Raw genomic sequence first — 13,097 nt, forward strand, 5'->3', positions numbered from 1 at the left:
CACTTCTATACTCCTCCCAAGAGGGCAGGCCCTTTTTCCACATTTCATAGACCTTCCTCTTCCTTTTTATCTTGTCGATGAGCTCCTTGTTCATCCACACAGGTCTCCTGCCCCCCTTTCCCAATTTCTTACTCTAAGGGAAGCACCAATCCTGAGCTTGGAAGAAGTACTGTTTAAATGTCACCCAGTTCTCACAAGCACCCTTGCCTTCTAGCAATCTAGCCCATGAGAAACCCCCAAGGAGGTCCCAGAAGAGATCGAAGTTGGCTCTCCAAAAACCCAAGGTGGCAATCCTACTTTTTGCCTTACTTCTTCCACCAAGTTCCATCTTGAACTCCACCGTCTCATGGTCGCTGCATCCCAAGCTGCCCCCAACCTTCATATCCCTAACAAGTCCATCCTTGTTGGTAAGAACAAGGTGCAAAAGCACCCCCAGCCTCAGTGGTTCCTCCACCATCTGCATCAGAAAATTATCTTCAACACATCAAAGGAACTGTTTGGACTGCACGTTCATGGCTGAGCTGCTCATCCAGCAGATGTCTGAATAATTGAAGTCCCCCATGAGAACCAGTGCTCAGGATCATGTGGCTACTTCCAGTTGCTTGTAGAAGGCCTCGTCGACCTCCTCCTTCTGATCAGGTGACCTGTAGTACACCCCCACAACAGTGTCACCCATAACAACCGGCCCCTTAATTCTCACCCACAAGCTCTCCACTTGTTCATCACCCTCCCCCAGGTGGAGCTGGGTACACTCTAATTGCTCCCTCACAGAAAGGGCAACTCCTCCCCCATGCTTCCTTAGCCTGTCTTTTCTAAAAAGTGCATAGCCTTCCACGACAGCTTTCCAGTCATGCGAGCTGTCCCACCATGGCTCCATGGTGATCACAATGAGATCATGGCCCCACGACTGTACACAGATCTCGAGCGCACCTGTTTATTTCCTATGCTTCGTGCATTGGTATCTAGGCATTTTAGGGAAGCAGCAGGCTCAGTTACCCCTAGACAGGCACAATAAGAAGATTTGGGATGGGGTATCTGGAATATTACCTTCCCCGAGGAGCCCTCAGATGATCCTATGGGACAACTCAGAGGTTTTTCCATACTATCTTCATCAGAGTCAGCAGTGACAACATCCCCCAGCCCTCCTCTGTCACTTCCAACTCCCCTCCTTTCCCCCATCAAACCTAGTTTAAAGTCCTGGTAATCAGTCCAGAGAGCTTGCTTGTGCCCCACTTGCTGAGCCGGAGTCCACCAGCAGCCCACATACCCGGCTTCTCAGAGGCCTGCCCAAGATCAAAATACCCAAAGCCTTGACCCAGACACCATCCTCTCAGCCAGTCATTTACCTGTCCTGTTCTCCTCCTTCTTTCTGGGTCCCAGTCACCCATGGGGAGGACAGAGGAGAACACTACCTGCACCCCCGATCCCTTCAACATCCTTCCCAGGGATGCAAAATCCTGTTTAATATTACTCATTTTTCTTGTTGCAGCTTTCCAGAACCCAACCTGAATGACAACAAGAGGATGTTAGCCCTCTGGTTTAACAAGCTGTGGCAAAGCCTTCCTAACGTTTCTGACATGTGCTCCAGGAGGACAGCACTCCTCTCTGGAGAGGTTATCTGGATGGAAAACAGGAGCCTCAGTGCCCCCCCAGCAAGAAGTCTCCAGTCACTAAGACTCTCCACTGTTTTTTAGTGGCACTGGTTTTGATGCAGTGCCCTGTCTGGCCCCACTTCTATGCTTGGTACTCCCCTCATTCTTAACATGCTTGTCGTGGCCCAGGTTTCTGACTGCTGTCCAGACCCTCATCCTTTTCCTTTTCCTGCCCGAAAGCCTCGAATCTATTACCCAGGGACTCCGTGGGGGTTGGTGGCAAAGTGGGTGTTGGGGGCAGACACCTCCTTCTGCTTTGAGCAGAGACAAGGGGCCAGCCTCATTCCTCTCATGGGCGGTCAAGCTCTCTGTCCTGCAGGTGAGCAGCTGGATCAGCTACTGCCCCTTGCAGGGACTTTGGAGGGAGCTGCAAGGTCTCAGTATGGGCAAGTTGACACCTCCTCAAAAGACTATCCGTCTCCCTCAGAGTCTCCCAGGAGCCCCTCAGGCTGCCAATTTCTCACTGCAGCCTGGCCATCTTCTCAAGCAGCTCCTTGAGCAGGGCACACCTGCACCCACAACAGCCCTCTCTTCCCTCAGGACCCAGGGAGGCCTCCAGATTCCAGAGCTCTACACACTCTCTGGTCTGGACTGCCACATCACCCCTCAGATCCACCTGGGTGCCCACATGAGCCCAGAGAGCCTGCGTCCCCTCAGGTTGGGTTGCTGCCTCAGCTCAACTGCTGCGACAGGTGGCACCGTGGTGAATTATAAGTTATAAAATGTACAGTTCCCAGAGGAGAGGAGAAGAAGAAAAAGGGAGGTGGGAAAGGGAGGAGAGGATCCTCCCTGTGCTCCTCCCTACCCTGCCTGAACTGCCCCACGCAAACTGCCTGCACTAACTGCTCAAGTCTGTCCTGTTTGCGCGTCCTGTTGGCGGTGCTCCTGGGTCGCGGTGCTCCCTAAGGACTGCTTTTATACCGTCAGGGGGTTGGTTGGCTGCTGTCACCCCTGGCTTTGCCCTCAGCACGTCAGGGCCGGCGGCGGCACAATCACAGCTCCTGACTGCTCGGGGAGGGGGTGTGCGGTCGGAGTTGCGACTCTGACCAAAAACGGCTCTGTGCCGCGTTATCGGGGGCGGCGGCCGGGGTTTAGGGGTTGGCTCCATCCGTCTCCCTGCCAGGAGCCCTCGCTGCAGCCGATCTGCGCGAGGTCCTCGTTAAAATGTTATTTCTATGCACTAAAAAATCCCTTCAGTGAAAATATGCAGAGTAGGATTTTTAGCAAGTAAAAAGACTTGGCGATAGAAAGTCAAACAGAATAAACTCATTCTGTTGTGTCTGACAAAACACTTCATGAAACGACAGTGTTATCCCACAAGAGGGAGTTGAAACCTCAGTTGAGCTACTTTGAATTTGCTGTGAACCAAAAGGCAAGTTATATTCTTTCTACCAATACTTTTTCTTTTCGTGGATTTGGAAACCAATAAGAGCCTCCTTTTCCTCCTACAGACCACTGGAAGCATTTGGATTTTCTGACCAAGAAAACAACAAACAAACAATAAAACCATGCTAGAAAGTACATTCTCCCCGGAGTTACTTGGTTCCCTTTCTCTATCTGGATGTAGAAATTAAGAATACTCTTTCCTGCCTTGGCCACTACCAACTGGACATTCCCGACGACCAAGATAATAAATGCTGTTGTCTATTAAGCATGAATTTTATAGTGTTTTTTGGTTTTGATCAAAAGTGCATTTGGAATTATATTACCGGCTGCCTCCAAAAATCCTTAGTACTAAAAATTATGACAATGTGTCAAAATTACAAAGTCATTACATTTCTTACCATTAATTCTTTTTTAATGCTACAGTACATATACATGTGTAAATGTGCTGGAAAGGGATTTTGGAAAAATTAGTTGTCTCTGGACATCTGCCAAAAGACAAGCTCAAAGACCTCCATGTCTCTGCCAAGAGGCTGCTCAGAAGAAAAACACTGACAGGATTTGGTAACTTGGGTTTGTAGCCCCTTGTGCATGGGTTTCTGCCTTGGTAATTCCAGGCTGTGCTGGGCTATTCACAAGCAGGATATCTGCAAGAAGATCTAGTTTGTGTCACGAGGCAGATAGCCCTTGCATGGGAAATTGAGCTTGAATGAGTAACCTAGGAGCTTCTGGCTTTTCAGCTGCTAGGAGCTCTTTAGCTTCTTTCCAGTGCAGAACTTTTATTTGAAGTACTCCATTAATTTTGCTCACAAGATCCGCTCCAGGGCAGATGTGTTCTGTAGCATTGAGAACACAAGCAGCCAGGAGCATGGCAAACAGGGCAGGTAGTCAGGACGTGGCACAACAGTTCATGTAGGCAGGGCAAGCAGGGTCAGTCATATCTGTGTTCTGGGAAGGACCTTCTACTGAAGAAATGGTGTCTGTCTGGCGAGCCCGCTGGTCTACAGCTGAAACCCAGACAGTGGGACCACAGCCTCCCCGACAGATGCCTCCACTCAAACAGACCTCCTGAGGACTGAAAGAGCAGCCAGGTGAATGATTGGCTGAGAGGCTGGTGCTGTGCCTGATGTTTTGGGTTCTATGACCTTGGACACACTTTTGAGGGACCAGGCATGTTGATGCCAGATGGGGCACAGTTTTCCATGTGGGGCAAGAGTGTTGTGGGAAGTAAGCTGGTTGGGCTTATCAGGAGGGCTTTAAACTAAATGCAGTAGAGGAAGGGGATTCACCTTTGAGTGAAGAAATCATACCTGACAACACTGTCACTCTAACTAACAACAGGGAAATACTTGTGAACTGTCCCAATGCAATCAAGACGATTCTAGAAAAATGATACAACCTATTGCCCAGTCGTGATGCTTCTACACCAATGCACACAGCACAGAAAACAAGCAAGAAGAGTTGGAAACCATGGTGCAATTAGACAAATAAAACCTGACTGCTATCACAGAAATGTTGTGGGATGGATCATATAACTGGAACACTGGAACAGAGGACTACAAGCTCTTCAAAAAGGATAGATAGGGAAGGAAGAGAGGGGGTGTTGCCCTCTACATTAAGGAAGGAATTGACTGTGAACTGTTGCCTTTGAGAAACAGCCCTGGACAGGTTGAGAGCTTGTGGGGAAAATCAAAGACTGCGTCAACAAATGACAGCTTGTGGTTGCAGTCTAATACAGGTCTAATCTAGTGGATGAGGCCTTCTTGCTTCAGCTGTGCTCAAGTGGCCAAGAAGGCCAACAGCATCCTGGCTTGTATCAGGAATAGTATGGCCAGCAGAATGAGCGAGGTGATTGTCATTGAGGATGTTGACACCCTGGAGCATGTCCAGAGAACGGCTATGAAGCTGGTGAAGGGTCTGGAACACAAGCCCTGTGAGGAACAGGTGAGGGAACTGGGATTGTTTAGTCTGGAGAAGATGAGGTTCAGGGGAAACCTTATTGCTCTCTACAGCTACTTGAAAGGAAGCTGTGAGGAGCTGGGGGTCAGCCTCTTCTCGCAGATAACTAGTGATAGGACTAGGGGGAATGATCTCGATTTGCACCAGGGGAGGTTCAGGGTGGAAATTAGGAGCCATTTCTTCTCAGAAAGAGCAGTCAGGCATTGGAACGGGTTGTCCAGGGAGGTAGTGGAGTCACCGTCCCTGGGGGTATTTAAGGAGAGGTTGGACATGGTGCTTAGACACATGGTCTAGTGGGCAACATTGATATTAGGGTGATGGTTGGACCAGATGATCTTGGAGGTCTTTTCCAACCTTAATGATTCTATGATTCTATGACCTACAAGAAGGATCGTGCTCACACAGTCTCATCCTGAGGGAGGATTTTGACCATCTAGATATCCACTGGGAAAACTACACATCAGGCTGTAAGCAATCCATGAGATTCCTAGAGTGCACTGAGGATAACTTCCTGGTCCAGGTACTAGACAAACCAACCAGAGAAGTGTTACCAGACCTGGTGCTCATCAACGTAGAAGAGCTCATTAAAGAGGTCAAGACTGGAGGCAGTCTGGGATGCAGTGACCAAGCCCTGGTTGAGTTTGTGATCTCGAGGAATATGGGCCTGACAAACATCAAAGTCAGGACACTGAACTTCTGAAGAGGAAACTTCAAGCTACTTAAAGATCCAGTAGCTGAGATCCTCTGGAACACTATCCTTAAGGACAAAGGAAACATCACTCCCATTTTTAAGAAGGGTAGAAAGGAGGACCCAGGGAACTACAGACCAGTGAGCGTCACCTCTGTGCCTGTGAAGATTATGGAAATGAACCTCCTAGAAGAAATGTTAATGCACATGCAAGACAAGGAGGTAATCCAAAACAGCCAGCATGGCCTCACCAAGAGCAATTAGTGCCTGACCAATCCCGTGGTTTTCTATGATGGATTGACTGCATCAGTTGACAAGTGAAGACCTACCGATGTCATCTACCTGGATTTCTGCAAGGCCTTTGACATGGTCCTACATGACATCCTGGTCTCAAAATTGGAGAGATATGGATTTGAATGGTAAGACATTCAGTGGATAAGGAATTGGCTTGAAGGTTACACCCAGAGAGTAGTGGTCAATGACTCTATGTCCAAGTGGAGACCAGTGACAAGTGGTGTCTCTCAGGCATGTCCTCAGACCAGTACTGTTTAATATCTTCATCAATGACATAGACAGTGGGATTGAGTGCACCCTCAGCAAATTTGCAGATGACACCAAGCTGGGTGGTGCGGTGGATACGGTAGAAAGAAGGGATGCCATCCAAAGGGACCTGGAGAGGCTGGAGAACTGGGCCCACATGAACCTAATGAGGTTCACTAAGTCTAAATGCAGGGTACTGCACCTGGGCTGGGGCAATCTCAGACATGAGTACAGATTAAGAGAAGAACTCATTGAGAGCAGCCCTGCAGAGAAGGACTTGGGGTTGTGATGGATGAAAAACTCGACATGAGTTAGCAGCATGTGCACTTGCCACCCCGAAAACCAACTGCATCCTGGGCTGCATTAAAAGAGGAGTGGCCAGCAGGTCAGGGGAGATGATTGTCCCCCTCTACTCAGCCCTTGTGAGGCCCCACCTGGAGTACTGTGTCCAGGTCTGGAGCCCCCAGCACAAGAAGGCTGTGGAGCAGTTAGAGTGAGGCCAGAGTAGGGCCACAAAGATGATCAAGGGGCTGCAGCACCTCTCCTACAAAAACAGGCTAGGAGAGCTAGAGCTGTTCAGCATGGAGAAGAGAAGCCTCAGGGGGGACCTCATTGCAGCCTTTCAGTGCATGCTTATAAAAAGATGGAAAGCAATTCTTTGCTCAGTCAGATATTGACAGGATGTGGGGGAATGGTTTTAAACTAAAAGAGGGGAGATTTAGATTAGAGGTTAGGAGGAAATTTTTCACTCAGAGGGTGGTGAGGCACTGGAACAGGTTGCCCACAGAAGTCGGACACATCCCTGTAGGTGTTCAAGACCAGATTAGATGAGGCCCTGAGCAGCCTGATTTGGTGGGTGGCACCCCTGCCTATGGCAGGGGGGTTGAAACTAGATGATCTTTGATGTCCCTTCCAGCCCAGGACATTCTATGATTCTGTGATTAGTGTAGCCCTGTTGGCTGTCACCAATCACTACCTTGCATCTTAGCATAGTTTCCAGGAGCATCTGCTCCTTCATCTTTCCAGGAACAGAGGTGAGACTGACTGGCCTGTAGTTCCCCAGGTTTTCCTTTTTTCCTTTTTTAAAAATGAGGGTTGTGTTTCCCCTCTTCCAGTCAGTGAGAACTTCACCAGACTGCCACAACTTCTCAAATATGAGGGACAGTGGCTTAGCAACTACATCCACCAGTTCCCTCAGGACCCATGATAGCAACTACATCCACCAGTTCCCTCAGGACCCATGAATGCCTCTCCTCAGATACCATGGACTTGTGCTCCTTCGTATTCCTTAGAAGGTCTCAGACCTTATCTTCTCCTGCAGTGGATGGTGCTTCATTCTGCCAGTCCCTGTCCTTTTCTTCTGGGGCCAAGGCTACGTGGCTCGAGCTCTTGCCAGTGAGAACTGAGGCAAAATATTCATTGAGTACCTCACCCTTCCATGTCAGTTTTAGCCAGGTCTGCCTCTTCACTCATCACAGGGAGTACAGTTTCTTTTAACTCCCTTTGTTGACATATGTATTTGAAGAAACCTTTCTTGTTATTTTTTAACATCTCTAGCCAAGCTCAGCTACAGCTGTGCTGTGACTTTTCTGATCCCCTCCCTGCACTCCCAGGCCTATAATATTCACAGGAAGAATATCCCTGCCTCCACTGCATATGCATCTTATTTTTGTGCCTTATTTTGGCCATATCTCAGAACAAAGGTTCCTTTCTGGTATCGTCCTCATCACAGCCATTCATCTACCTCCAGGATTTTCAGGAGTTTAGCAGATCTCACCGGCCTTGTCTTTGTCCTAGTCCTTCTCACAGGTGAGTCCTCACTATCCCCATTTACACAAAGATGTCATCCGTGAGACTTCTAGCATAACAGCTACAACACAGAACATCTCATTGCTGGTTTAGTGCATGACAATGGAATGGAGTGACACCATGCCAGTCAGGATGTATCTACAGTGAAAAAAAAAAAAAAAAAAAAAAAGAAAAAAAAGATATCGCTTGTTTGGCCACAATTATGTCTCTGAACAGCTCTCCTTACTAGCAACATTCTGCTTCATGCCCTGCTATCAACTTTGGTTCCTCTTAGCTATCATCCAAATATACCACCAGGAAGAAATTGACTATAAATGTACAGTGTGTTCTTTTGAGGATGAAAGCTCTCTGAGCAGGAGGAGAAATAAAGGTTTTGATGTCACTGTGAGGAGCTAGAAGCCTAACCAAAGTTGCTTCTGTGTTCTTGAATGGCACAAGCCACAAAGCTTCACTCAAAGAAAGGTGTGCATGGGAAGGATGTGGCACTTGATTTCCCCTAAGATAAGTTTCAAGAACGAGGAACACCCTCTGTTTCTGCAGAGTTGTTCTGTACATGGCAAAGATTTGTTTTGCCTTAAATAGCTGGAAACTTTCCAAGACCTGTAATACATAATGGCAGGTCTGTTCTGCAACAGAGAAAGTCTGAGGCACCTTACCAGCTAGAGACACCATCAGGTAGGTGCTGGGAGAAGGGACAAATTCACACACTATTCACCATGAAAAACAGTTACTTATTTGAGCACCTGAAATAACCCTATCCAATCCTGTTCTGCTCTCAGAAACTTAAGGTAGTAAGAAGATACCCCAATCAAATCAAGAGGAGGAGAACCCACCCAGTCGAAAATAAATAAATAAATGAATAAATAAAATAAAAATAAAAGAAGAAGAAGAAAAAAAAAAAAAGAAGGAAAAAAAAGCTTTTGAGAAAATGTGTATTTCTTTAAAGGGAACGTAGGTGGAGTGTATACATTTGAAGCAAATTCAGTAGCAATAGTGGGAAAATGTTTCAAGCAGAAAAACACACTTATTAGTGCTTCAGGAATGTGAGTTAACTGTTAAAGAAATCACAGGTTATATATTTGAAGCAGGAAATACATGTGTCAATTAGAATAACTTACAGTGGAGATTTTTATTTTATTTTATTTTATTTTATTATTTTATTTTATTTTATTTTATTTTATTTTATTTTATTTTATTTTATTTTATTTTTTATAATGAGCAATATGTCCAACAGGTAAATTCCTCAAATGGAAGAGAAAAACAAGTGTTTTTTTTTTTTTAATTTTTTAACTTCATCAACAGTTGAAGATGATGGCACTTGACCTGAAGAAAGATGTCAGTTATCAAAACCTGGCAGAAAATATTGATCAAAAAATGTTTACAACTGAAAAGACAAACGAACTACACAGTCCGAAAAAGAAACAAAAGGAAGTTATAATTATTAACGCAGAATTTATATGTCATAAGAGCTGAGCTATTGTTAGCCCTTGGCAAAGTTGTACTAGTGCATTATTTCAGTCACAGATTAAGCAGGTTCATCAAAATCTAGTCATTAACAGACATTGTATGTCAAAACTTTTAGTGATTAATTCCTGTGCCTTTCATTGCCCCTACAAACTGCTGATGTTTATAGAGATCATGGTTTCCTAAGATACTTTGCCTGAGGGCTATAATGTCTGCAGTGACTGATGTCAAACAAAAATGTATATGCATTAGAACATGATGTTTTAATATGAACATTCAAGTTAAATCAAACAACTTTCTGTATGCAAAGGTTTTTTTTTTTGTTTTTTTTTTTTAAGTAAATTAACCTCTACAGTTGTTTTTGCAATTACAGCATAGCTCTTGAACTCCTTCATGCACTCTTTAATGGATCATACTGTCAGAGTTGCAGAACAAGCCTCAAATCTCATGCAGCATGCCTGGTTTAAGGTAGGCAAAGCCTTCAACAAATTGTAACAAGGCCACTAGTTACTAATGAAAACAAACAAACAAACAAATGTAAACAGGCCCAGGAGCTATTATGATTTTCCAAGCAGCATTCCATTTTGAAGGAGGTCAAACATCACAATTGCTAGTGGTTGTATCATTTACCTTTCTACTTGTATCATTCTTTCTACAACATAACACAAAAAAATATTACAGATTGAATCCCTTGGTGCACAGCAGCAGTTTGGTACAACACAACAGCACTCCTGCTTCCCTTTGCAAGAGAACATTGCTAAGCTGCCAGACACCTAACAAGCTAACACCAAGCAAGGGAAGAAAGGTGAAAGACAGGTGTAAAGTTGTTGAGATCAGAATTACTGATGGGGAACCTGAAAAATTATAGCAGAGTTGGTTCAACACGCACATATCTGCAGCAGGGCTGTGGCAAGGTGAAGACAGTGGTGTAACTATCCCAGTAGCTCAATAACTCACTTTCAAATATGTTCTTTGGAGGTGTTTAAAGGAATTATATTTCAGGAGGATTTGGTCCTGTATTATACTATGCACAATTCTCAGGCCTAAAACAAACAAATAAACAAACAAACAAATACAGATAATTTTAGTTACTCTATAATACAGACAGATATGAAAAAAATCTGCAAGAATTTTGTGAACTATTATTGCATTTAATTGCCTTCTTTATTACAGGCAAACAAGGGGAACGCACTTTATACATGGAGCCAGAAATTTACTGGTAGGTTGATTCATGCTATGACAATTCAATGAAAATAAAAATATTGCTGTAATCATAATATTAACACTTATAGCCATAATTATCCAATTACTACAAGATAAAAGAAAACTTGAAAGTGGTATATATATGTAAACATCCTAGAATCCACATTTTTTTTTTCTCTGGGGTAATGCTTGCTTTTTTTTTTTTTTTTTATCTCTCAGGGTCTCGTGTATGTTCAACATAACTACAGTTAAAATTATACCATCACCCCTCAACCTCAATGAAAATACGTTAATATTTCTCAACAGCTCCATAGGTTTTCTCATGATTTCCATATTTGTTTATAGCTTATTTGATTCAATTTCACTAAGGAAAAGTCACATGAGCTTTAGAAGATTATTGTAAGAGCTAAAAAAGCTAAAATCTGCTGCAGTGGTTTTATTCGGGTGGGCGGCCGATCTCCACCATGGCCTCTCACTCTCCCTCCTCAGAGGGAAAGGGGGAGAAAATACAATGCAAAGGTTTCAAGGGTTGAGATAAGGATGGGGAGATAGCTCAACAGTTATCATGACAGGCAAAAGAGACTCAGAGTAGTGAGATAGTAAGATTTATTGTCTATTACTAACAAGCTAGAGAAGTAAGAAATAAAGGAAACAAACCAAAAACACCTTCCCCCCATCCATCCTCTTCCACCTCCTCCCCCCAGGTGGCACAGGGGAACAAGGGCTGCGGTCAGTCCGTAATGCTTTGTCTCCACCACTCCCTCATGGTCACTCTTTGCCCCTGCTCTATGTGGGGTCCCTCCCCCGGGATGCCATCCTTCCAAGCTGATCTTGCTTGGGCTTCCCACAGGCAGCAGCTCTTCAAGATCTGCTCCAACCTGGGTCCCCACGGGTGGCAGCTCCCCCCAGACCCTTACTCCTGCGTGGGCTCCTCTTCACGGGCTGCAGCACCAGCCGGGGGCCTGCTCCTGTGGGGCCTGTCCATGGGCCACAACCTCCTCCAGGCCACTGCCACCTGCTCCACCGGGGGCTCCTCCACGGGCTGCAGCGTGGAGATCTGCTCCATGTGGGACCCATGGGTGCAGGGGGACAGCCTGCTCCACCAGGGGCCTCTCCACAGGCCTCAGGGGACTTCAGCTCTGGCACCTGGAGCACCTCTCCCCCTCCTGCTTCACTGACCTTGGCGACTGCAAGGCTGTTTCTCCCTCCTCTCACTCTCCCAGCTGCCATGTGTAGCAGTGTTGTTTGTTTGTTTGTTTGTTTTTTCCTTTCTTAAATATGCTCTCACAGAGGCGCAAACAACATAGCTTATTGGCTTGGCTCTGGCCAATGGCAAGGCCCTTATCTAACATGGGGCAGCTTCTGGATTCTTCTCACAGAATCCATCCCTATGGCCCCCCTGCTACCAAAACTTTGCCACATAAACCCACTACATCTGCTTAGGTCAATGCAATCCTCTAGCCTGCTTAGATCAAAGCAAATCCTCTAGCCTCACAAACCTATGACTTTTTACTAGTAATCAAAAGGCTGTACCTAGTGGAACTACAAAGCCATAGTATGCAAATGTCACAGCTGGATAAATTAAATAGACATGATCTATAAAACATGCAACCATCAGCTGATTAATTTAAGGAAACGAAAAATCAGAAATTTGTGACTGGAATAAGTTATGGCCTCCAAGAGAACCAGAAATTTTCATTGTGTCAGATCAGTGAACCCAGCTTCCTTAACACCTTAAACGACCTGGCCACAGAGACAACTTAGAAAACTTTATGCTTTTATATATAATTTAGTCTTCTCCCCCCGCCTCTCCTTTTTTTTTTTTTTATCTTTAATCCTAATTAATTTTGCATCATGTTTTTCTGTTGGTGTCACTCTTCAGCCAGATGTTCATTGCCACCACTAAGAGCCAGGATTGAATTTAAAGCAGTTGCTACTCACAGAATCACAGAATCACAGAATTTCTAGGTTGGAAGAGACCTCAAGATCATCGAGCTCGAGTATCATCCTTGGAACCTGGAAGAAATAAACAGTCTTGGGGCCTGCATAGCTAGATTTCCCTGCCCACAAATGTAATTCGGTGGTTTCATTACACAAAAGGTGGTTTCAACAGACAAAAAACATCCACAAGGTGGGACAGAATACCTGCCTAAATGGAACTGTGGATGCTTGCAGACCTTTAATTTAGGACTGAATTTGCAGTCCCCTACTTGCATTTGCCCCTTTCTCCAAGTTAGTGTTTGCAAAGGTTGCTGGACAAAGAGGTGTTTGTTGCTGCTTCATCTCCATCTCATTCCAGTAACATCAGGCTTTCATTGTCTGTGATTTGGCAGGACTGACTCCAGAATAGAGTAAGAGCACTGTTGAAAGGCAACCCTGTGTAATACATCTGCAGTAAA

The sequence above is a fragment of the Netta rufina genome, assembly GCF_964035555.1.
Source record: "Netta rufina genome assembly, chromosome: 31".
Classification (NCBI taxonomy): domain Eukaryota; kingdom Metazoa; phylum Chordata; class Aves; order Anseriformes; family Anatidae; genus Netta; species Netta rufina.